This window comes from Nerophis lumbriciformis, linkage group LG37 (genome assembly GCF_033978685.3).
Source record: "Nerophis lumbriciformis linkage group LG37, RoL_Nlum_v2.1, whole genome shotgun sequence".
NCBI classification, from domain to species: Eukaryota; Metazoa; Chordata; class Actinopteri; order Syngnathiformes; family Syngnathidae; genus Nerophis; species Nerophis lumbriciformis.
Genome location: NC_084584.2, coordinates 19,124,065 through 19,149,180, shown reverse-complemented (window position 1 = coordinate 19,149,180; position 25,116 = coordinate 19,124,065).

Below are 25,116 nucleotides of genomic sequence, written 5' to 3'. Positions count from 1 at the left end.
GTGGCACGCACAAAAGTGCTTTCATCAAATGCACTAGATGGCAGTATTTTCCTGTTTAAGAGTGTCACAACATTGCTGTTTACGGCAGACGAACTGCTTTACGGTACACAAAAACGTGACTGCTGCTGTTGTGTGTTGTTACCGCGCTGGGAGGACGTTAATGAAACTGCCTAACAATAAACCCACATAAGAAACCAAGAACTCGCCCTCCATCATTCTACAGTTATAACGTTATTGGGCAGGTATGCTGTTTATGTTGTGGGTTAGCTGGACTCAGGTCCATGAGGACCTGAGTCCGCCTGAATTTCGGGAGATTTTCGGGAGAAAATTTGTTTCAAATACTTGACTTGGTGAATTCTAGCTGTCAATATACTCCTCCCCTCTTAACCACGCCCCCGCCCTCAACCACGCCCCCGTCCCACACCCGACCACGCCCCCCAAACCCCCCCCACACACCCCCCACACACACACCTCCCGAAAGCGGAGGTCTCAAGGTTGGCAAGTATGTATGTAAAGGACAATAGAACCAGTTCAAAACAGGTTGCAAAGGCTGTTAAAAAGCTTAAAGGGGAACATTATCACAATTTCAGAATTGTTAAAACCATTAAAAATCAGTTCCCAGTGGCTTATTATATTTTTCGAAAAATGTTTCAAAATTTTACCCATCACGCAATATCCCTAAAAAAAAGCTTCAAAGTGCCTGATTTTAACCACCCGTCCATTTTCCTGTGACGTCACATAGTGAAGCCAACACAAACAAACATGGCGGAAAGAACAGCAAGCTATAGCGACATTAGTTCGGATTCAGACTCGGATTTCAGCGGCTTAAGCGATTCAACAGATTACGAATGTATTGAAACGGATGGTTGTAGTGTGGAGGCAGGTAGCGAAAACGAAATTGAAGAAGAAACTGAAGCTATTGAGCCATATCGGTTTGAACCGTATGCAAGCGAAACCGACGAAAACGACACGACAGCCAGCGACACGGGAGAAAGCGAGGACGAATTCGGCGATCGCCTTCTAACCAACGATTGGTATGTGTTTGTTTGGCATTAAAGGAAACTAACAACTATGAACTAGGTTTACAGCATATGAAATACATTTGGCAACAACATGCACTTTGAGAGTGTAGACAGCCCAATTTTCATCAATTAATATATTCTGGAGACATACCCTCATGTCAGCAGGCCAGGGAAGCTAGGGTCGATATTCTTCTCTTGATCATCTTCGGGACGGTGTGAGCCAAGACATCCAGGGGGGTTTAGCTTGCTCGTCTGCGGGAACAAACTGCCACCATTGCTTGCCGTGCTACCGAGGTCCTTTGTCCCTGAATTGCTCACATACTCCGGCAGATGCAATGGGGGTCTGGCGGCAGATTTCTTTGACTTTATCGTTGGAAATGCATCTGCTTTGAGTGTCGCAGGATATCCACACATTCTTGCCATCTCTGTCGTAGCATAGCTTTCGTCGGTAAAGTGTGCGGAACAAACGTCCAATTTCTTTCCACTTTCGCATCTTTGGGCCACTGGTGCAACTTGAATCCGTCCCTGTTCGTGTTGTTACACCCTCCGACAACACACCGACGAGGCATGATGTCTCCAAGGTACGGAAAACAGTCGAAAAAACGGAAAATAACAGAGCTGATTTGACTTGGTGCTTGAGAAAATGGCGGATTGCTTCCCGATGCGACGTCACGTTGTGACGTCATCGCTCCGAGAGCGAATATTAGAAAGGCGTTTAATTCACCAAAATTCATCCATTTAGAGTTCGGAAATCGGTTAAAAAATATATGGTCTTTTTTCTGCAACATCAAGGTATATATTGACGCTTATCTAGTCTGGTGATAATGTTCCCCTTTAAAAATCATTGAATGCTTCAATTATGATCAGACAAAAACACAAGATGTTGGTGTAACAATATCAAGTAAATACTTAGATTCTGTGGTGGGTCGAGCATGTCCCACCTAGGCCTTCAGTGATGTCCGACTTTAATGATTACCTCTCAAAATACCATCATTTATGTCACCAATAGAGATGTCCGATAATGGCTTTTTTGCCAATATCCGATATTCCGATATTGTCCAACTCTTAATTACTGATTCCGATATCAACCGATACCGATATATACAGTCGTGGAATTAACACATTATTATGCCTAATTTTGTTGTGATGCCCCGCTGGATGCATTAAACAATGTAACAAGGTTTTCCAAAATAAATCAACTCAAGTTATGGGAATAAATGCCAACATGGCACTGCCATATATATTATTGAAGTCACAAAGTGCATTATTTTTTTTTAATATGCCTCAAAACTGCAGCTTGGAATTTGGGACATGCTCTCCCTGAGAGAGCATGAGGAAATGGAGGTGGGGGTTGGGGGGTAGGGGGTAGCGTCCCAGAAGAGGTTCTGGGTATTTGTTCTGTTGTGTTTATGTTGTGTTACGATGCGGATGTTCTCCCGAAATGTGTTTGTCATTCTTGTTTGGTGTGGGTTCACAGTGTGGCGCATATTTGTAACAGTGTTAAAGTTGTTTATACAGCCATCCTCAGTGTGAACTGTATGGCTGTTGACCAAGTATGCTTGGCATTCACATGTGTGTGAAAAGCCTTAGATATTGTGTGAATGGGCCGGCACGCAAAGGCAGTGCCTTTAAGGTTTATTGGCGCCCTGCACTTCTCCCTATGTCCGTGTACCTCTCCGTACAGCCGCGTTTTAAAAAGTCAAAAATGTTACTTTCTGAAACCGATACCAAAAATTTCCGATATTACATTTTAAAACATTTATCGGCAGGAAGCGTAAATGTCACGTTCAACGTAAGGCTATCGCAATTATCTATTTGTATGTGACCGTTCACTTACAGTGCATAGACGCCTGCATTGTTGATTCTGAAGGCCTCGGGCAGATTTCGTACAGCATGGCAACATAAGCTAGCTGAATTCTGATTAGATAAAAACTCTAACCTAAAAACAACAGCACTGAAAGGAACATAATATGACATGAAGAGAATGTGAGTACTTTTAGATATTTATGGAAAGTAAATTAAAAATACGTTTATCTTTGAATATGTTCATGCATTGGCGTTGTTAGGCCTATTTTAGGGGGGCTAATTTGGTGTTATATTTTATTTTTTATTTTTATTTTTTTTACAAATACATGCCGACATATTCATTATAAAGTGGCTCGAATACGAGTTTAAATAAATAATCATATAACCTGTCATTATTCACTCAGTTTCCCCTCACTTCATAGCATAAAGTATAGAGCCCCTTTAGTGCGTCGGTATCCAATCCATTCCACTTGGTCATATAGAAAATGCCCACATCACTCAAAATCCAGTCCACATTTTCTCTGCAACATTGCTTGCGGTCCTGCAGGTGTGTAGCTTTGAAGCACACAGCGCTGCAGAACAAGAACGTGAACGGATGCAAAATGGACATAAGAAACTTTTTCAAGAAAGTAGGTATTCATCACTGCGTGTAGTAAAATGTATTAGCTCCACTTTACACCAGGTCTGTATTTGACGAATAAAAACCTGTCTAGCGCACTATAGACAACCGTCGTACATTTGTTGTTTTGCAGGCAAAAGTTACATTCCCGCTTTAAAACAATGCTGCTACTTAGTTAGCTCGTTAGCCTGAAATGCATTATGAAGGTCCTGGCTATTTATAAAGTTAAATGTGCACTCTTTTTTACCATTTGCTATCTTTGGGGTTACTTCCTTCTGGAGCATCAGCTGTGTTTCTCACTTTACACATGGAGGAGAACAGGAGCTGAGCTCATTCACATATGACTATCATCAGTAGCTAATAATAATAATCACTCCACAACCCCTATTGACCTGTAGGAGTCAGGGCAGAGGAGCACAGAAAGTGAGAGGCCTCTACTGGAAAGGTGAGTAGGACAATAAAGATACATATAAAGAAACATTTTAATAAAAAAAAAAAAAAAAAGGCTTATCGATAAGCCATTTGTTTTATTTATTTCTGGGTGGTTCATGTTGACTATTGGTCCTCCTAATTGTCAATCATTCTGGTGATGTTACGTAAGGACATATGTATGTATATATATATATATATATATATATATATATATATATATATATATATATATATATATATATACTGTATATATATATATATATATATATATATATATATATATATATATATATATATATATATATACTGTATATATATATATATATATATATATATATATATATATATATATACTGTATATATATATATATATATATATATATATATATATATATATATATACAGTATATATATATATATATATATATATATATATATATATATATATAATTTATTTATATAATAGATTGTATTTGTAATCTACTTTACATTTGATTCTAAATCTCAAAGTGCTACAGAATTGCAACCATTGGCGTTGTTAGGCCTATTTTGGCGTTGTAATAAATAAATAAATAAAAAATGGCTTATCAATAAGCCATTTGTTTTATTTGATATATATTTATATATATATATATATATATATATATATATATATATATATATATATATATATATATATATATTTATTGCTGAGATAGGCTCCAGTGCCCCCCGCGATCCCGAAGGGAGTAAGCGGTAGAAAATGGATGGATGGATATATATATATATATATATATATATATATATATATATATATATATATATATGATTTATTTATATAATAGATTGTATTTGTAATCTACTTTACATTTGATTCTAAATCTCAAAGTGCTACAGAATTGCAACCATTGGCGTTGTTAGGCCTATTTTGGCGTTGTAATAAATAAATAAATAAAAAATGGCTTATCAATAAGCCATTTGTTTTATTTGATATATATTTATATATATATATATATATATATATATATATATATATATATATATATATATATATTTATTGCTGAGATAGGCTCCAGTGCCCCCCGCGATCCCGAAGGGAGTAAGCGGTAGAAAATGGATGGATGGATATATATATATATATATATATATATATATATATATATATATATGTCCTTACGTAACATCACCAGAATGATTGGCAATTAGGAGGACCAATAGTCAAGGGTGAGAAGCTCTGCCATCCGGGGGGAGCTCAAAGTAAAGCCGCTGCTCCTCCACATCGAGAGGAGCCAGATGAGGTGGTTCGGGCATCTGGTCAGGATGCCACCCGAGCGCCTCCCTAAGGAGGTGTTTAGGGCATGTCCGACCGGTAGGAGGCCACGAGGAAGACCCAGGACACGTTGGGAAGACTATGTCTCCCGGCTGGCCTGGGAACGCCTCGGGATCCCCCGGGAAGAACTGGACGAAGTGGCTGGGGAGAGGGAAGTCTGGGCTTCCCTGCTTAGGCTGCTGCCCCCGCGACCCGACCTCGGATAAGCGGAAGAAGATGGATGGATGGATGGATGGAATAGTCAACATGATCCACAACATCCTCTAGTATACCTTTAAGTCTTTCATATATATATATATATATATATATATATATATATATATATATATATATATATATATATATATATATATATATATATATATATACAAACCCCGTTTCCATATGAGTTGGGAAATTGTGTTAGATGTAAATATAAACGGAATACAATGACCCATATTCAGTTGAATATGCTACAAAGACAACATATTTGATGTTCAAACTGATAAACATGTTTTTTGTGCAAATAATCATTAACTTTAGAATTTGATGCCAGCAACACGTGACAAAAAAGTTGGGAAAGGTGGCAATAAATACTGATAAAGTTGAGGAATGCTCATCAAACACTTATTTGGAACATCCCACAGGTGAACAGGCAAATTGGGAACAGGTGGGTGCCATGATTGGGTATAAAAGTAGATTCCATGAAATGCTCAGTCATTCACAAACAAGGATGGGGCGAGGGTCACCACTTTGTCAACAAATGCGTGAGCAAATTGTTGAACAGTTTAAGAAAAACCTTTCTCAACCAGCTATTGCAAGGAATTTAGGGATTTCACCATCTACGGTCCGTAATATCATCAAAAGGTTCAGAGAATCTGGAGAAATCACTGCACGTAAGCAGCTAAGCCGGTGACCTTCGATCCCTCAGGCTGTACTGCATCAACATGCGACATCAGTGTGTAAAGGATATCACCACATGGGCTCAGGAACACTTCAGAAACCCACTGTCAGTAACTATAGTTGGTCGCTACATCTGTAAGTGCAAGGTAAAACTCTCCTATGCAAGGGGATAACCGTTTATCAACAACACCCAGAAACGCTGTCGGCTTCGCTGGGCCTGAGCTCATCTAAGATGGACTGATACAAAGTGAAAAAGTGTTCTGTGGTCTGACGAGTCCACATTTCAAATTGTTTTTGGAAACTGTGGACGTCGTGTTCTCCGGACCAAAGAGGAAAAGAACCATCCGGATTGTTATAGGCGCAAAGTTGAAAAGCCAGCATCTGTGATGGTATGGGGGTGTATTAGTGCCCAAGACATGGGTAACTTACACATCTGTGAAGGCGCCATTAATGCTGAAAGGTACATACAGGTTTTGAAGCAACATATGTTGCCATCCAAGCAACGTTACCATGGACGCCCCTGCTTATTTCAGCAAGACAATGCCAAGCCACGTGTTACATCAACGTGGCTTCATAGTAAAAGAGTGCGGGAACTAGACTGGCCTGCCTGTAGTCCAGACCTGTCTCCCATTGAAAATGTGTGGCGCATTATGAAGCCGAAAATACCACAACGGAGACCCCCGGACAACTTAAGCTGTACATCAAGCAAGAATGGGAAAGAATTCCACCTAAAAAGCTTAAAAAAATGTGTCTCCTCAGTACCCAAACGTTTACTGAGTGTTGTTAAAAGGAAAGGCCATGTAACACAGTGGTGAACATGCCCTTTCCCAACTACTTTGGCACATGTTGCAGCCATGAAATTCTAAGTTAATTATTATTTGCAAAAAAAAATAAAGTTTATGAGTTTGAACATCATTGTAGTGCATTCAATTGAATATGGGTTGAAAAGGATTTGCAAATCATTGTATTCTGTTTATATTTACATCTAACACAATTTCCCAACTCATATGGAAACGGGGTTTGTTTGTATATATATATATATATATATATATGTATATATATATATATATATATATATATATATATCATTCATCATTTGTTTTCAAAACGGTTACAAAAAAGTGGGACCCCAAAATTTTTTATGACTTGATTGGGTCCCTGGGACCCCATTTTTAAAATTCCTAGCGCCAACACTGATGGAGTATTGGTGCGTGAAAAACAGCCGCAGGCGGCTGTGGCCTGCGGGCCGTTTCTAATACTAATCAAATATCATCCTGGGGGCCATAGATCCTTCATTCCTTCCCCTAGAGAAGACATACAGTTGTTGCACTAAATATGAGGACTTTATGGCCTTTTTGGTTGATGTTACAGTGATGAGTAAATGATGCCTCAGTGAGCGCGTGGCACACTCACTGGCTGTATTGACACCGCACTTTCACTGTGTTGCTGTTTCATAATGGCGCACATTTGACCGTCACATGGAATTAATAGTTAGCACAAGACAACAACTATAGTGATTGTTTGGTGACCAAACATGCAAATCAAACCTTTAATCAGAACGTACTGACTAATTAATCAAGGAAGTGAAGGCAAACATCATCAAGTGATGCCAAAAAAACAAATCCACTAAGTGTGTGTGTGTGTGTGTGTGTGTGTGTGTGTGTGTGTGTGTGTGTGTGTGTGTTTAAATTGTTTGCATGTATGCAACAAGGCGGTCCAGCTGGCCACATAATTGACACAATTTGATTTTACATTGAAATTTAAGAGCTAACATCTGGACAAGTGACGAGTGTGTGTGCGTGTGTGCATGCGTGTGTGTGTGTGTGTGTGTGTGTGTGTGTGTGTGTGTTTGTGTGTTAGGCAATTATTCTTTCCCTTGTTCTCTCTGGAACATCATAATACAAAAAAAGACATTTTCAATCAAAGACCATTAAAGCTGAATGTCAGGGAATTAATTATGATTCTGTTGTTAACAAAGTGTGTTAAGCACACGCACGCACACACACACACACACACACACACACACACACACACACACACACACACACACACACACACACACACACACACACACACGCGCATTATGACCTTTGCACTCACCAAACAAACAACTATGGCGAGGGGAGGTGTTGTTAAAATGAACTTCCAAATTATTATTTGTGACTAGCAGAACTTTTGTGAGGTCCAAGGTGACTACTGACTCTGCAAAAAAAAACTTCATGGTTACAGTACACCATGATGTCATCATGCCTGTGAAGTTTGGAGACAACAGTGTCCAAAGTGCATCGGATCATTTTTGTAATGTGTCGAGCAGAGCGTTTGTGAGGTCAGGGGTCACTGCTGGCTCTGCAAAGAACACAAACGTTCTGGTTATACAGTACATGATGATGTCATCGGGCCTAAGACGTGCTGAGTCAGCTCGTCTGTCCAAGCCATTGCTAATTTTGTGTTCAATAGAGGAATTGTGAGGTTTGGCAGGACTCTTCCACACCAAACTCTTTAATATTTTGGATGTTACTTTTATGAAAAAGCTGCTGCAGCTTCTTCTTATTGATGTTCTATCTGACGTGGAGCAGGCAGGCGTCAACAGGCTGACAAAGTGTCAACAGATGTAGCAACTGGTGTTTTTTTTCTTTCCTTTTTGCACTGTTGCGGAGCACTATCACCATGGCAACCAGACCTGTGGAAGGCTTTGTCGAAATCCAATGAGTGTGTGTTTTAAAAAAAATAATATTTTCTAATCCTGAACCAATTAGTTTCAGCCGCAGACAGAGAGAAAGAGTGTCTTCTTTCTTTCTCTCGTCTCCCCTTGATGATTTACCTCTCTCTCTCACTCGCGCCATCTTCACCTTAAAAAATTCCCCTCATGCGTCTGAAAAAGTTTTATTTTGGCCTTTAATACGAACATCCAATTAGCTCTGACTTCTTTTGAGTTTTTTTTTGTTTTGTATTTTTATTGTAGAAGGAACAAAAGAGTATCATTAATGCTATTAAACACTTGCCGCGTGTGTGTCGTTCTTTTTGGTTTCTGCTTCCTCGGTGGCCCTCGGGCATGTGTGTGTGTGTGTGTGTGTGTGTGTGTGTGTGTAGGTGCATGTGAGACAACACGCACACACGCGTTGGATGCTGAAAGCACTGGAGGAGAGGAGCACAGTGGGAGTACAAGATGATACCTCTGGGGGCTGACGCTCGCTCGCTCACACAAAACTGCAGCAGATTGGCACACAAATGCACACAAACATGAACTTTTGAACTTGGTGCAGCAAGGCAGACGACACACTCTCTCTCTCACACACTCAGACACTCGGAGCCTCTTTTCTTGCATTTCAGACTATCCTGTCAGTCGCATTAATGCGGATTTGGTTTTGGAAAGTTGAATGCAAAAAGGCGGATGCGTGGTCAAACGAGGTTTAACACGATGTTACTTCAACTCACGTCCTCTATACGAGGGTATAAAGATGCTACATTCATCTGCCAGGTATAGTACAAAACCCAAAACCATTGAAGTTGGCACGTGTAATTCGTAAATAAAAACAGTTCAATTATGATTTGCAAATCCTTTTCAACTTATATTCAATTGAATAGACTGCAAAGACAATATATTTAATGTTCGAACTGAGAAACGTAATTTCTTTTTTGCAAATAATCATTAACTTAGAATTTAATGGCAGCAACACATTGCAAAAAAGTTGGCACAGGGACATTTTTACCACTGTGCTACATGGCCTTTCCTTTTAACAACACTCAGTAATCGTTGAAGATTTTCAGGTGGAATTCTTTCCCATTCTTGCTTGATGTACAGCTTAAGTTGTTCAACAGTCCGGGGTCTCCGTTGTGGTATTTTACGCTTCATAATGAGCCACACATTTTCAGTGGGAGACAGGTCTGGACTACAGGCAGGCCAGTCTAGTACCCGCACTCTTTTACTATAAAGCCATGCTGTTGTAACACGTGGCTTGGCATTGTCTTGCTGAAATAAGCAGGGGCGTCCATGATTACGTTGCTTGGATGGCAACATATGTTGCTCCGAAACCTGTATGTACCTTTCAGCATTAATGATGCCTTCACAGATGTGTAAGTTACCCATGCCTTGGGCACTAATACACCCCCATACCATCACAGATGCTGGCTTTTGAACTTTGCGCCTATAACAATCCGGATGGTTCTTCTCCTCTTTGCTCCGGAGGACACAATGCCCACAGTTTCCAAAAACAATTTGAAATGTGGACTCGTCAGACCACAGAACACTTTTACACTTTGTATCAGTCCATCTGTCAGGACTTGGTCCGGGGTGTTTGCTTTTCCAGGATGCAGCGGAAAATTGGCACGGGCGAGACGGGAACCAAGGTACATGATTTATTTAATATATCAAAAAAGGAATAAATGAAAGCGCGCACAGTGGCGGAGAATAAACTATGAAAAAAACAAAAGACTATAGCAAAAAGTACAAATGAAAAGCACGCACAGTGGCGGAGAATAAACTATGAAAAACAAAAAGAGTATAAACAAAAACTTACTTGGCTTGGACAAAAAAGGAGCAGCGTGAACATGGACATGAAACAATGGACGTAGCATAAATGTGGAGTGGTATGGGATGCGGTATGGGGTGCGAGGTCGTCAGAAAAACAAACTGAAAAACACTGAACTTAAATACTACAGACATGATTAACGAAAACAGGTGCGTGACTCAAGACGTGAAACAGGTGCGTGACGTGACAGGTGAAAACTAATAGTTGCTATGGTGACCAGACAAGGGAGTGAAAGACGGAAACTAAACAAAACATGACTTAAAACAAAACATGATAATACAGACATGACAGAACCCCTCCCTTAAGGACAGATACCAGATGTCCAAAACTTAACAAAAGTCATGGGAGGGCGGGAGGGGGACATGGCGGTGGGTCGCCAGCCCAAGTGGCCCCGAATCCACCGAGGCAAAGTCAAGTGGCGGCGGCGAGTGGAACGCCGCTGCAGCAGGCGAGGCGGACGCCCAGGGATTGGCCACATTCGTGGCCGACTGGGAGGTGGGCGCACTTGGCGTGGCGGGCGACCAGGTAGCGGCCATATCCGTAGCCGACGAGGAGGCAGGCGCGTCGTCAACTTGGCAGGCGTGGCAGCTCGGCGTGACAAGTCAGGCGGCGAAGCTCGGCGTGACGCGTCCAGCGGCGAAGCTCGGCGTGACGCGTCCAGCGGCGAAGCTCGGCGTGGGTCTTGGTCTTGGTGTGGGTCTTGGTCTTGGCATGGCGAGTCTTGGTCTTGGCATGGCGAGCCTTGGTCTTGGCATGGCGAGCCTTGGTCTTGGCATGGCGAGCCTTGGTCTTGGCATGGCGAGCCTTGGTCTTGGCATGGCGAGCCTTGGTCTTGGCATGGCGAGCCTTGGTCTTGGCATGGCGAGCCTTGGTCTTGGCATGGCGAGCCTTGGTCTTGGCATGGCGAGCCTTGGTCTTGGCATGGCGAGCCTTGGTCTTGGCATGGCGAGCCTTGGTCTTGGCATGGCGAGCCTTGGTCTTGGCATGGCGAGCCTTGGTCTTGGCATGGCGAGTCTTGGTCTTGGCATGGCGAGTCTTGGTCTTGGCATGGCGAGTCTTGGTCTTGGCATGGCGAGTCTTGGTCTTGGCATGGCGAGTCTTGGTCTTGGCATGGCGTGTCTTGGTCTTGGCATGGCGTGTCTTGGTCTTGGCATGGCGTGTCTTGGTCTTGGCATGGCGGGTCTTGGTCTTGGTCTTGGCATGGCGGGTCTTGGTCTTGGTCTTGGCATGGCGGGTCTTGGTCTTGGTCTTGGCATGGCGGGTCTTGGTCTTGGTCTTGGCATGGCGGGTCTTGGTCTTGGCATGGCGGGTCTTGGTCTTGGTCTTGGCATGGCGGGTCTTGGTCTTGGTCTTGGCATGGCGGGTCTTGGCGTCGTGGAGCTGCGACTGGCGGCACTTGGCGTCGTGGAGCTGCGACTGGCGGCACTTGGCGTCGTGGAGCTGCGACTGGCGGCACTTGGCGTCGTGGAGCTGCGACTGGCGGCACTTGGCGTCGTGGAGCTGCGACTGGCGGCACTTGGCGTCGTGGAGCTGCGACTGGCGGCACTTGGCGTCGTGGAGCTGCGACTGGCGGCACTTGGCGTCGTGGAGCTGCGACTGGCGGCACTTGGCGTCGTGGAGCTGCGACTGGCGGCACTTGGCGTCGTGGAGCTGCGACTGGCGGCACTTGGCGTCGTGGAGCTGCGATTGGCGGCACTTGGCGTCGTGGAGCTGCGACTGGCGGCACTTGGCGTCGTGGAGCTGCGACTGGCGGCACTTGGCGTCGTGGAGCTGGTACCGGAGCTTGGCGTCGTGGAGCTGGTACCGGAGCTTGGCGTCGTGGAGCTGGTACCGGAGCTTGGCGTCGTGGAGCTGGTAGCGGAGCTTGGCGAGGAACTTGGCATGGTGGAGCTGGTGCGGCAACAGGTGCTAGCCTTGGTGCAGGTGGAGGTGGCCTAGCTGGGGGTTGCGGCTTGGCAGGTCGGAAGACTGGTGGTGGCGGCCGTGAGGGAGGCTGTGGCTTGGCATGGTGATGCCGAGCCACCCCACCAACACAGCTCCCGACCCCAGCCCCCCCCTCAAGGGGCGGATACCAGACGCGCTCCCTGCGGTCTGGAGCTCTCTGTAGGGGTGGGCGGGGGAGGGCAGAAATGTCCCCTTTATTTTGGCCAAATTGTTTTGTTTTTTTATCCCCCACCTGGGGTTGTGTGGGGGGTAAAAAAGAAAAAAATTGTGACGGGGGCGGGACTTGAGTCTTGGGGGGCGGGGCATGAGTCTTGGGGGGCGGGGCATGAAATTGGGATGGCTGTGACTGACTAGACCTGATTTCTAAAAACATGTTTTGATAATGATTTATCAAAGTCATGCCATTAGTGTCTTTTGTTGGAGGCGGGTGTTCAAAAGAAAAAGAGTTGGAAAAAAAATCCTGGGCTGTGATGTCATCCGGGCGAAGCCGGGCTGGCTGCTGCTTGCTTCCGCCCGGAGGGGGAGGGGCTTGTGGGAGCGGCGTGTCCTGCTGGCTCGCGGAAGTTCTTCCTGAAGTCCTTCGTCGGGAGCGGCGCTTCCGGCACTGCGGCGCTGCGTCCTCCCATTCCTGGGACCAAATGGAGTTTCTGTACTCCACGGAGGAGTAGCGCCGAGTTTCCTCCTCCATCGCGCACAGGACCGCCCAAGAAGCCTCGTCCGCATTGTCCAACTCGGCCAACTTCCTTGCGGAAAAGCGGGTCTGCTGACGACCTACTGTCAGGACTTGGTCCGGGGTGTTTGCTTTTCCAGGATGCAGCGGAAAATTGGCACGGGCGAGACGGGAACCAAGGTACATGATTTATTTAATATATCAAAAAAGGAATAAATGAAAGCGCGCACAGTGGCGGAGAATAAACTATGAAAAAAACAAAAGACTATAGCAAAAAGTACAAATGAAAAGCACGCACAGTGGCGGAGAATAAACTATGAAAAACAAAAAGAGTATAAACAAAAACTTACTTGGCTTGGACAAAAAAGGAGCAGCGTGAACATGGACATGAAACAATGGACGTAGCATAAATGTGGAGTGGTATGGGATGCGGTATGGGGTGCGAGGTCGTCAGAAAAACAAACTGAAAAACACTGAACTTAAATACTACAGACATGATTAACGAAAACAGGTGCGTGACTCAAGACGTGAAACAGGTGCGTGACGTGACAGGTGAAAACTAATAGTTGCTATGGTGACCAGACAAGGGAGTGAAAGACGGAAACTAAACAAAACATGACTTAAAACAAAACATGATAATACAGACATGACACCATCTTAGATGAGCTCGGGCCCAGCGAAGCTGGCAGCGTTTCTGGGTGTTGTTGATAAATGGCTTTTGCTTTGCATAGTAGAGTTTTAACTTGCACTTACAGATGTAGCGACAAACTGTAGTTACTGACAGTGGTTTTCTGAAGTGTTCCTGAGCCCATGTGGTGATAACCTTTACACACTGATGTCGCTTTTTGACGCAGTACCGCCTGAGGGATCGAAGGTCCGTAATATCATCGCTTACGTGCAGTGATTTCTCCAGATTCTATGAACCTTTAGATGATATTACGGACCGTAGATGGTGAAATCCCTAAATTCCTTGCAATAGCTCGTTGAGAAATGTTGTTCTTAAACTGTTCGACAATTTGCTCACGCATTTGTTCACAAAGTGGTGACCCCCATCCTTGTTTGTGAATGACTGTGCATTTCATGGAAGCTGCTTTTATACACAATCATGGCACCCACCTGTTCCCAATTAGCCTGTTCACTTGTGGGATGTTCCAAATAAGTGTTTGATGAGCATTCCTCAACTTTCTCAGTCTTTTTTGCCACTTGTGCCAGCTTTTTTGAAACATGTTGCAGGCATCAAATTCCAAATAAGCTAATATTTGCAAAAAATAACAAAGTGTTCCAGTTTGAACATTAAGTATCTTGTCTTTGCAGTCTATTCAATTGAATATAGGTTGAAAAGGATTTGCAAATCATTGTATTCTGTTTTTATTTACGAGTTTACACAATGTGCCAACTTCACTGGTTTTGGGTTTTGTACAAATTGCTCACTAAAAAAAGAAAGGTATGCAGATATAACTACATTACAAAAAGGCAATATTTTGCCAGAAATACTATGTTAATTATTGTGGTTCATTCAGAACTAAAATATTCCCACAATTTCTGTATACAATCACAAAGATTTAAAAATGTTTTTTGTAGCGTTTTTTTTTGTATAAAACGCTACACACTGCCTGTGACGCAAAAATCACTGACATTGCACGGCAATATAAAGGATACATTTTTTGCCTCCAAAATGCTAGATTTTTTTTGGGGTGTTTGATCCGATATTAATATCAGATGTATATATATATACAGTACATATTTATATATATATATATATATATATATATATATATATATATATATATATATATATATATATATATATATATATATATATATATATATATACACAGTACAGGCCAAACGTTTGGACACACCTTCTCAATTAATGCGTTTTCTTTATTTTCATGACTATTTACATTTTAGATTGTCACTGAAGGCATCAAAACTATGAATGAACACATGTGGAGTTATGTACTTAACAAAAAATGGTGAAATAACTGAAAACATATTTTATATTCTAGTTTCTTCAAAATAGCCACCTGATCTTACACTTAGACTTAGACTTCCTTTTTATTGTCATTCAGATTTGAAATTTATTATTATTATTAGCCTTTATTTAACCAGGTAAAATCCCATTGAGATCAAAGATCTCTTTTCCAAGGGAGACCTGGCCAAGAGGGCAGCAGCAAGGTTTACAGTACAGATAAGAACGGAATTTCGTTGCAATAGCTCATGGTAGTGCAGGATAAAAAATCAATAAGGTGCAGATATAAATAAATAGATTACTGTACAGATAAATATATTGCACTTTTGCATATGCATCCACGTTTATGGATGTATGTTATATTGTCTTTATATTCCAGCGAGTTAATCCATTTTTGGGGGGAATTGAGGGGATTATTATGATGCATTCAAGATTCTTACGGCCTGAGGGAAGACGCTGTTACAGAACCTGGAGGTTCTGCTAGGGAGGCTGCGGAACCTCTTTCTAGAGTCCAACAGTGAAAACAGTCCTTGGTGGGGGTGGGAGGAGTCTCTGCAGATTTTCTGAGCCCTGGTCAGGCAGCGGCTTTTTGCGATCTCCTGGATAGGAGGAAGAGGAGTCCTGATTATCTTTTCCGCCGTCCTCACCACTCTCTGCAGAGACTTCCAGTCTGAGGCATTGCAGGCTCCAGTCCAGACAGAGGTGCTGTTGGTCAGTAGGCTCTCTATAGTGCCTCTGTAGAATGTGGTGATAATGGGGGGAGGGAGCTGTGCTCTTTTCATCCGACGCAAAAAGTGCATGCGCTGCTGAGCTCTTTTTACAAGATGTGTAGGGACCCGGTCGTATTGTCAATTATCTGCACCCTCAGGAACTTGGTGCTCCGTCAGGACACGTAATATTCATACAAGTCCTAAATACATTTTCAAAGAGTTTTTTTTGTCAGAATCCAGTGATTACATTTTGTGTAAAACCTGCTTGTGGTAGATAGGAATATGAATTTGTTCACCTATAACATAAATGCTGTACATAACCACTTTTAACATTTTCAATAAACTTGGAGGGGAAAGTATGTTCAAGGAAAAACGACCCTTGCTCGTTCCATGGAGAAAAAAATGGTCCTGTATATTAATAGAAAAATAAAAACACAATAAATATCATTAAAATAATATTATGAAAGTTATGACAAAAATATATATGAACTAATTTATTTATTATAAACAAGTACATACAGCATGTAGTTGTCCTAGCAGTTATGAAACATACCTTTTCCCCCCCTTTATGGTCTAGCTCAGCGGCACATTATAGAAAAACAAAACAGAAAATATGGGAAAACTAGAGCAAAAATAGCTAAAAATATCATAGTGCCTCGTCCTCGCATTCTTGGATTTTTCAGTATGTGGCCCTCACTGGAGACCGTTTGGACACCCATGGGCTAGCTGATATTTAATAGCCACTCAAGCACGGAGAAACCAAATAATCTGAGGGGTTAAAGGTGAAAAAGGGGGCAAGCCCGTGTCACCTCCTCTAAATCACAGCCATTGATTGTTGGAGAAAGAAAAAAAGTAGACGTATTACTCAACATTTCAAATAAAATAGACAACAAAAATAGTGGGGTGCGGGATAAACTCGTTATTAAAAAAAAAAAGCTGGATGTTTACATTTGTTTTATAGTCTAAATTAATTTATATCGGCAAGGTGATGAGTGAAGTCCACTTTTTATACATGGCTGACACAACAAAAGAAACACACACAAACACACACACACAACTATATTCCCCATATGGAGACTCTCCTGAGAGAAAACACATGAGGGAGGCGTGCATGTGTGTTTTTTATGATGTCACTCTGTGCGTATGTGTATGTGTGCGTATGTGTGTGTGTGTGTGTGTGGAGGAGAGAGGCCAGTGCACCAGTCTGGAAAAAGGGGACACATTAATCTTATTTGTCATAACCTGTCCCGTGAGACACTTGGACCCCCTCGTCCCGTTTCCACACTCACACACACACACACACACACACACACACACACACACACACACACACACACACACACACACACACACACACACACCGTGCCCCCCTCGTGTGTGCTATCAGTATCTGCAGCGGCCAGAGAGAGTGAGGCTAATTACATGTGAGCGCTAAGACGGTGGAAACAAGACAAAGAGCATGCTGAGTGTGTGTGTCTATGGCCTTTGTTTGCCGCCATGCTTCTCACAACACAAATGACTCTCCTCCCTCTCATCAGTCTATGTTATGTGTCCATCACGTGTATGTGTGTGTGTGTGTGTGTGTGTGTGTGTGTGTGTGTGTGTGTGTGTGTGTGTCAGCAGGACAAAGAGACACACAATAGAGCACTTTTTGATGTTATTTAGAAGACAGTTTACAAGAAACTTGTGAAGTAGAAGGACAAGGACAAGCACCTGCTCCATATATGGAGTGAAAGTGTTTGTAAGTAGTAGACTTAGCTCACATGCTGATGATTGGGAAGTTAAGCAGTATATGACATCCAATTCGATAAAAAAAAGGTTTGCAACAAACACCTTTTCTGTGTGACCCTGAAAACTGACAGCCCATGCCAGTAATTTAAACATTATGACGACTCTGTCAAGGCCCATTTTCATTTGTACCTCATAGGGTCGGCAACCCAAGACGTTGAAAGAGCCATAAAGGACCAAAAATACAAAAAACAAATCTGTTGGAGCCGCAAAAAATGAAAAGCCGTATATAAGTCTTATAAAGAAGGCAACAGATGAAGTAAGTGTCTATGTTAGCTACATTAGCTTACTATCAAAATGACTATGTGTCGCAGGCTGAAGCAAATATTAGTTGACAGAAATGCTTAAATTCAATATTTATACTACACATGTTTACAACAGGGGCAGCACGGTGAGAGAGGGGTTAGTGCGTCTGCCTCACAATACGAAGGTCCTGAGGAGTCGTGAGTTCAATCCCGGCCTCGGGATCTTTCTGTGTGGAGTTTGCATGTTCTCCCCGTGACTGCGTGGGTTCCCTCCGGGTACTCCGGCTTCCTCCCACCTTCAAAGGTGGGGATAGGTTGATTGGCAACACTAAATTGGCCCTAGTGTGTGAATGTGAGTGTGAATGTTGTCTGTCTATCTGTGTTGGCCCTGTGATGAGGTGGCGACTTGTCCAGGGTGTACCCCGCCTTCCGCCCGATTGTAGCTGAGATAGGCTCCAGCGCCCCCCGCGACCCCGAAGGGAATAAGCGGTAGAAAATGGATGGATGGATGGATGGATGGATGTTTACAACATTAGAAACTATTAGTAAATCAGAGGCTACACCAGATAACTCCTGGAAATTACTGTCTTTTAATGGCCAAGGGTATAGATGTGCGTGTCCAAGTCAAAGGAAATGGCAAGCTGTCTTCTTTTAATAGATTTATTACAATCTCTGAAGCGACTGGGATGGGAATCAGCACCTCAAGTCCGAGTCCATGGTTCTCGCCCGGAAAAGAGTGGAGTGCCATCTCCGGGTTGGGGAGGAGATCTTCCCCCAAGTGGAGGAGTTCAAGTACCTCAGAGTCTTGTTCACGAGTGAGGGAAGAGTGGATCGTGAGATTGACAGGCGGGTCGGTGCGGCGTTTTCAGTAATGCGGACGCTGTATCGAGCCGTTGTGGTGAAGAAGGAGCTGAGCCGGAAGGCAAAGCTCTCGATTTACCGGTCGATCTACGTTCCCATCCTCACCTATGGTCATGAGCTTTGGGTCATGACCGAAAGGACAAGATCACGGGTACAAGCGGCCGAAATGAGTTTCCTCCGCCGGGTGGCGGGGCTTTCCCTTAGAGATAGGGTGAGAAGCTCTGTCATCCGGGAGGAGCTCAAAGTAAAGCCGCTGCTCCTCCACATCGAGAGGAGCCAAATGAGGTGGTTCGGGCATCTGGTCAGGGTGCCACCCGAACGCCTCCCTAGGGAGGTGTTTCAGGCACGTCCGACCGGTAGGAGGCCACGAGGAAGACCCAGAACACGTTGGGAAGACTATCTCTCCCGGCTGGCCTGGGAACGCCTCGGGATCCCCGTGAGGAGCTGGACGAAGTGGCTGGGGAGAGGGAAGTCTGGGCTTCCCTGCTTAGGCTGCTGCCCCCGCGACCCGACCTCGGATAAGCGGAAGAAGATGGATGGAATCTTTGGCAAGCTAGGTAATGTTTGCTGTGGTCTGGAACAAAATGGCACACAAACAACTATCTGAAATGCAGTCAATATTACATACAGATAATGTGTCATGAGACATGCAAAACTAAATTATATACAAAGAGGATACAAGTAAAGGAAAATAAATGAGCTCAAATATACCTAGAAATGAGGCATAATGCTGCAATATGTACATACAGCTAGCCTAAATAGCATGTTAGCATTGCACTGACCAAATATGCCTGATTAGCACTCCAACAAATCAATAACATCAACAAAGCGCATCTTTGTGCATTCACGCACAGCATGAAACTTTTAGTGGACAAAATGAGACAAAGAAGAAGTGAAAGATTTCACATGTAAACAAACTGTTGCGTCACAGTCCACACTATTGGTAAGTTCAAGAACCGCCAAAATTAGTAGGACAAAACGATGTTCACCAAATACTCTCATCAGTGAAGCATAGACACAAACATATTCAACAGTGAGCTTTCTAACAATTGGGAAGTTTTGTGTCATGTTTGTCCTCAAACAAAAAACATACTAAAACAAAAAAAATATTTTCCCCCATCTTTGTCCATTTTCAATCCTTTTTTAAAAATGCTCCAGGGAGCCACTGGGGCGGCACTAAAGAGCCGCATGTGGCTCGAGAGCCGCGGGTTGCTGACCCCCGTCATAGTCCTACAATCAAAACATTCCACAAACATGTCAGACAGCTCCGTGCCAAATAGGCTACAAAACCGCTCTATTTCTGAATTATTGTGACTCAGTTGGGTCATATAACATTCATACAATTCATGTATAAAATCACACAGTTTTTTTTAGTGCATAACTTTTTCTGTAAAGTCCTAAAAACTGATTGTGATAAGGGCAGACATGGCACAAACATGGCTGCCAAAGGGGCTGTAATGCAGCCCAGGGGCCATTTTCAACCCGCAGCTTATTTTTTATTGGCCCTCGGCATATTGTAAAAATAAAACTAGTATATTTTTTATGAGATATATACTATTAGATATGACACTAATTGCTAAGCTAGCATGTGGGTGTTTTTTTTTGTTCAGATAGCTTAGAGCAGTGGTTTTCAAACTTTTTTCACCAAGGCTCTCCAAATACCACCATTATGACCAACGTTGTGTGAAAAATAACTTTGACTATCATTTTAACCAAAGTTAGTGAGCTAAACTTTTGTCTATATCAATTAAAGTACTTTTTAAAGCAGCGTCAATTTGCAGTGCAATGACAAAAAGGCACAATAATAAATGCTAATCACAAAGACATTATGCGGCGGTATCATAAGATTAAACATAGATAGCTAACATGTTAGGAATCAATGATAAAATTCTATACAATGAGTCTAACAGAGTGCTCAAACTGCCAGGAGTTAATCAATAGTCATTATACCAGGGTGCAGCTTTTTAACCACGTCATCATAAAATGCTTTTTTTCTTTTTGAGAAAGTTAGATTTGGTGGTTTGTTGTTTGTTTTTATTGCTGCTATTTTAACTGCTTTTTTCATGCATAAACAAAGATAATTGTTTTCTTTAACACTTTGCCTTTCCCTTCTTTAAAATGGACACCATTTAATTAGTCATTTTATTTTTTGTAACAGCTGAAAGAGCAGCACCGTTGCAATATAAATAAATGTTTTTAAATGAATTAGTCATCTTTGTTGTTTGTGAGCAAATGCTTAAAATAACTTAAGCTGCATTTAAAACTCAATAGAAAAATTAGAGCCTAAAAATTTGTGTATGCTTTATAATCCGACTAGTCGACTAGTCGATAAGATAGTTGATGACTAGCTGACTGTCAAAGTAGTCGTTAGTTGCGGCCCTACAGTGAACCTCGTAAGATCCGCCCAATACAACTGGTTTTACTTGCTAGCATTAGCTCATAGCTAGAGATCAAAATAACTTTGTTTTTCCAAATACTGGGAGGAAGAAAGTGATATTCATTGAATTAAAAAACAAAATTATCAAAAACATGACTAAGCTTGTCGCCAACATGGCAAAGCAATTTGAGTATACAATAAGTCGATACGCCAGCAAAGAATGTTAAAACAACATTTAAACGCCAAACATTTATGCATGAAAATATGGAGAAGCAGCTGGAATGAGATAACGTAGAAGTTTACTCGCCAAGGTAAATGCTGCACTTTATTATTACATTCCTTCATAAAACTACTGTAGTTGTTAGTTATACATGCTGTTGTATAGTTTTTTAAACAATATTTGTCTTAATCTAAACGTTTACTGTTTAAAAGACATGCTACTTGTTGAAGTTGTGCTGCAATATATTGATTTCAAATCATTTCAATGGGCAATGTTGATTTGAGATCCAAGTGTTTAGAGTTGAGAGCTCCGTCACAGAACCAATAAGTTGTAAGTTTCAGGTACCTCTGTATTTCTAAAATGATTATGACTCAATGAGGGTGTGTAATAGTAGGAGCCTTGCTGATTTTTGAAGAGTTTTCTGACTTTTTTCTAACTTTTTGTACAAAGTCCCGTAGACATTCCATGCAGAAACAACAAAGCCATTTTAAGCCCAACAAAACACACCGAGTTTTGGTACCAAATCCAAACATTCAATGCTAACCAGTTGCCAAAGTGACGAGTTGGGAGTCTTTGACACGTGTCTCTGCCTGGCTGTCGTCTTGTCTCACCCCCCCGAATAGCACTTACATCCTCAACCCCAAACCCTCATCCCTCCCTCCGTCATCCCCTCAGGCCTGACTGCAGCTATCAGATTTCTGCTCTGCTTGGCTCTTTTCAATTAGACTTGCTTACTTCCTCCAGCACTGACTGAGTGTCTTTGTCAGTTGACTTGGAAATGTGTGTGTGTGTGTGTGTGTGTGTGTATGTGTGTGTGTGTGTAAGACACCTTAGGAGAGAGCACCGCCGTGAATTCTATTATTAAGCCTCTCATTTTTACACAGCCGGAGAGCTGCAAGTGCCCTCTGCTGCACTTCGATGAAATCTTTTCATTTCAACAACACACACTTTGTTGTTTATTGAAATGTGGACGTAGCAGCAGTCATGATGATGTTGTGATGTGTGTATGCATGCTTTGGAGTGAACATACGCGCGCGTGTGCGTGTGTGTGTGTGTGTGTGTGTGTGTGTGTGTGTGTGTGTGTGTGTGTGTGTGTGTGTGTGTGTGTGTGTGTGTGAGAAGACAGCTCGGGGGTTAATTAGGGAATGGTAAACAGAACACATGTGGCAGTTTAATATCCCCCATGCATTACAGCTCATTTCACAGCCCACCCGCTCTGTTGTTACTCTTCTAGGTGTGTGTTGCTCTCTGTGAGCGTGAGCGGGGTCATGGGCGTTCCTGCACCTCTCTATCCCAAGTGGCAATACACCCCCCCCCCCCGCCTGCCCCGGCCTTCTGCACACGCCCGCGCACACACACTTAGACACACACACAGCTGGCGCAGGTGTGTGTGTAGATGGCAGGTCATTTAAAGCAGATGAGGTTGTGTATTTCAGTCTGGGGCCCTGTCACATCATCAATATCAAAGTGATGGACGCATGGAGGAATGAGCGTGTGTCTATGCATCCAACTTCTTTCAACTTCCATGTGTCGCGAACGCGTCCTTTTGTCAATCCATTCACACATATACAGGGGCGTAGCACCAACGACTCCATTCATCGGCGCACTGCCGATGAATGGTTTATTTTCAATCTTTTTTCATATATAAGGTGCGCATTATAGGGCGCATTAAAGAAGTCATATTATTTTTTTATTTTTTTTCTAAACGGAAAACACTTCCTTCTGGTCTACATAACATGTAATGGTGGTTCTTTGATCAAAATGTTGCATAGATTATGTTTTACAGATTATCTTCAAGCCGCATTCTGACAGTCGCTTCCGGATGCACCTTTTTGTGGGCGGTCTTATTTATGTGGCTCACCTTCGGCAGCATCTTTTCCCCGTCATCTTTGTTGTAGCGGTGTAGCGTGCAAGGACAGAAGTGGAAGAAGTGTCAAAAGATGGAGCTAACAGTTTTAAAGACATTCAGACTTTACTTAAATCAATAACAGAGCAGCATCTCCTCATCCGGAAACAACGACAACGCCGGAAATGTGTCCCGTGAAGAACCGTCTGACCGGAACTCTCTAATAACTAAAGGTCCTTGGGTGAATAATTTAAAAACTCACTACACCGGTATGTTTTAGCGCTTTCATGGCGAGTTTACTGACAGATATAAGCACAGGTGGGTAGAGTAGCCAGAAATTGTACTCAAGTAAGAGTACTGTTACTTTAGAGATGTATTACTCAAGTAAAAGTAAGGAGTAGTCACCCAAATATTTACTTGAGTTAAAGTAAAAAGAATGTTGTGAAAAAACTACTCAAGTACTGAGTAACTGATGAGTAACCACTGAGTAACTGATGAGTAACCTGTTCGTTTAATGATGACGGCAACAAATAATGCACAAAAACATAAAAATAGCAATGAGCAAATTCAGAGCCAGGAATATCTCTTAAGCAACTAAAACAATAATATATATTAAATAATAATACATTAACATAAAAAAATTAAGGCAAATTGAGCCACAATAACTTAACAGCACCATAGGCTCAGTAAGCAGAGATTATAAAGGAAAATAACAAGTTAGCCTTTAAGCAAACCATAAACTGATAGGTGTGGGCTGCATCTGGGAACACACTGTGCACTTCTGATGTACATTTGACAGTGAAATATAGCAGGGAAGCTAACATCAGCCTACGGTGACAGCCAAAATATCTACTAACGTTACTTACCGCGATGTGCTTCCTCAAATTTGACGTTGAGTTCATGTAAGCTTGAGCTTGTTGCAGCTGAAACTTTATGTGCAGTTAATCACGTGACCGCCTGGCTCTGTTTGATTGGTGAAACGGAGTCAAACGTCACCAATGACTGCATTTGATTGGTGAAACGTCACCAGTGACTGTATTTGATTGGTGAAACGGAGTCAAACGTCACCAGTGACTGCATTTGATTGGTGAAACGGAGTCAAACGTCACCAGTGACTGCATTTGATTGGTGAAACGGAGTCAAACGTCACCAGTGACTGCATTTGATTGGTGAAACGCAGGCATGCAATAGATCCTACTTTGAAGGTCTGTCTGACAAACCAAAACAAACAAAGCGTGCATTAACAGATCGATAAAAATCAGTAGCGAGTAGCAAGCTGAATGTAGATAAATGGAGCGGAGTAAAAGTAGCGTTTCTTCTCTATAAATATACTTAAGTAAAAGTAAAAGTATGTTGCATTAAAACTACTCTTACAAGTAAAATGTATCCCAAAAGTTACTCAAGTAGATGTAACGGAGTAAATGTAGCGCGTTACTACCCACCTATGAATATAAGTAAGAACTTTACACTACCTTTATTTTAGAAATGCTAACAGCGGAGGGTGAATATCACATAACAAGAAGATAGAGAAAAAGAAGAAGCTTATTGACTACGGAGTCAGCACGGACTACAAAGGCGGACGCGCGCAATTTTTTAGGATTTACGCAGATCCCAAATACAGATCAGCAAGTACCAGAAGGTAAGAAAAGTTGCTTTTGGATAATATTGCGAAACAAAACGGCAGATAATATTTCTTACCTTATACACACACCATAATAATACTCGTATGTTTAATGCACCGACAATCCATCAAGAGGTACGGCTTCATAGCTTACCAAAGTCGTACTAAAATATTTTGATAGATTTTTGAGCGCCGTGTGTAATGTTCTATATTTTCAATGGAACATATAAAATGTTGGTGTTTTTTACACTTATCATTACACC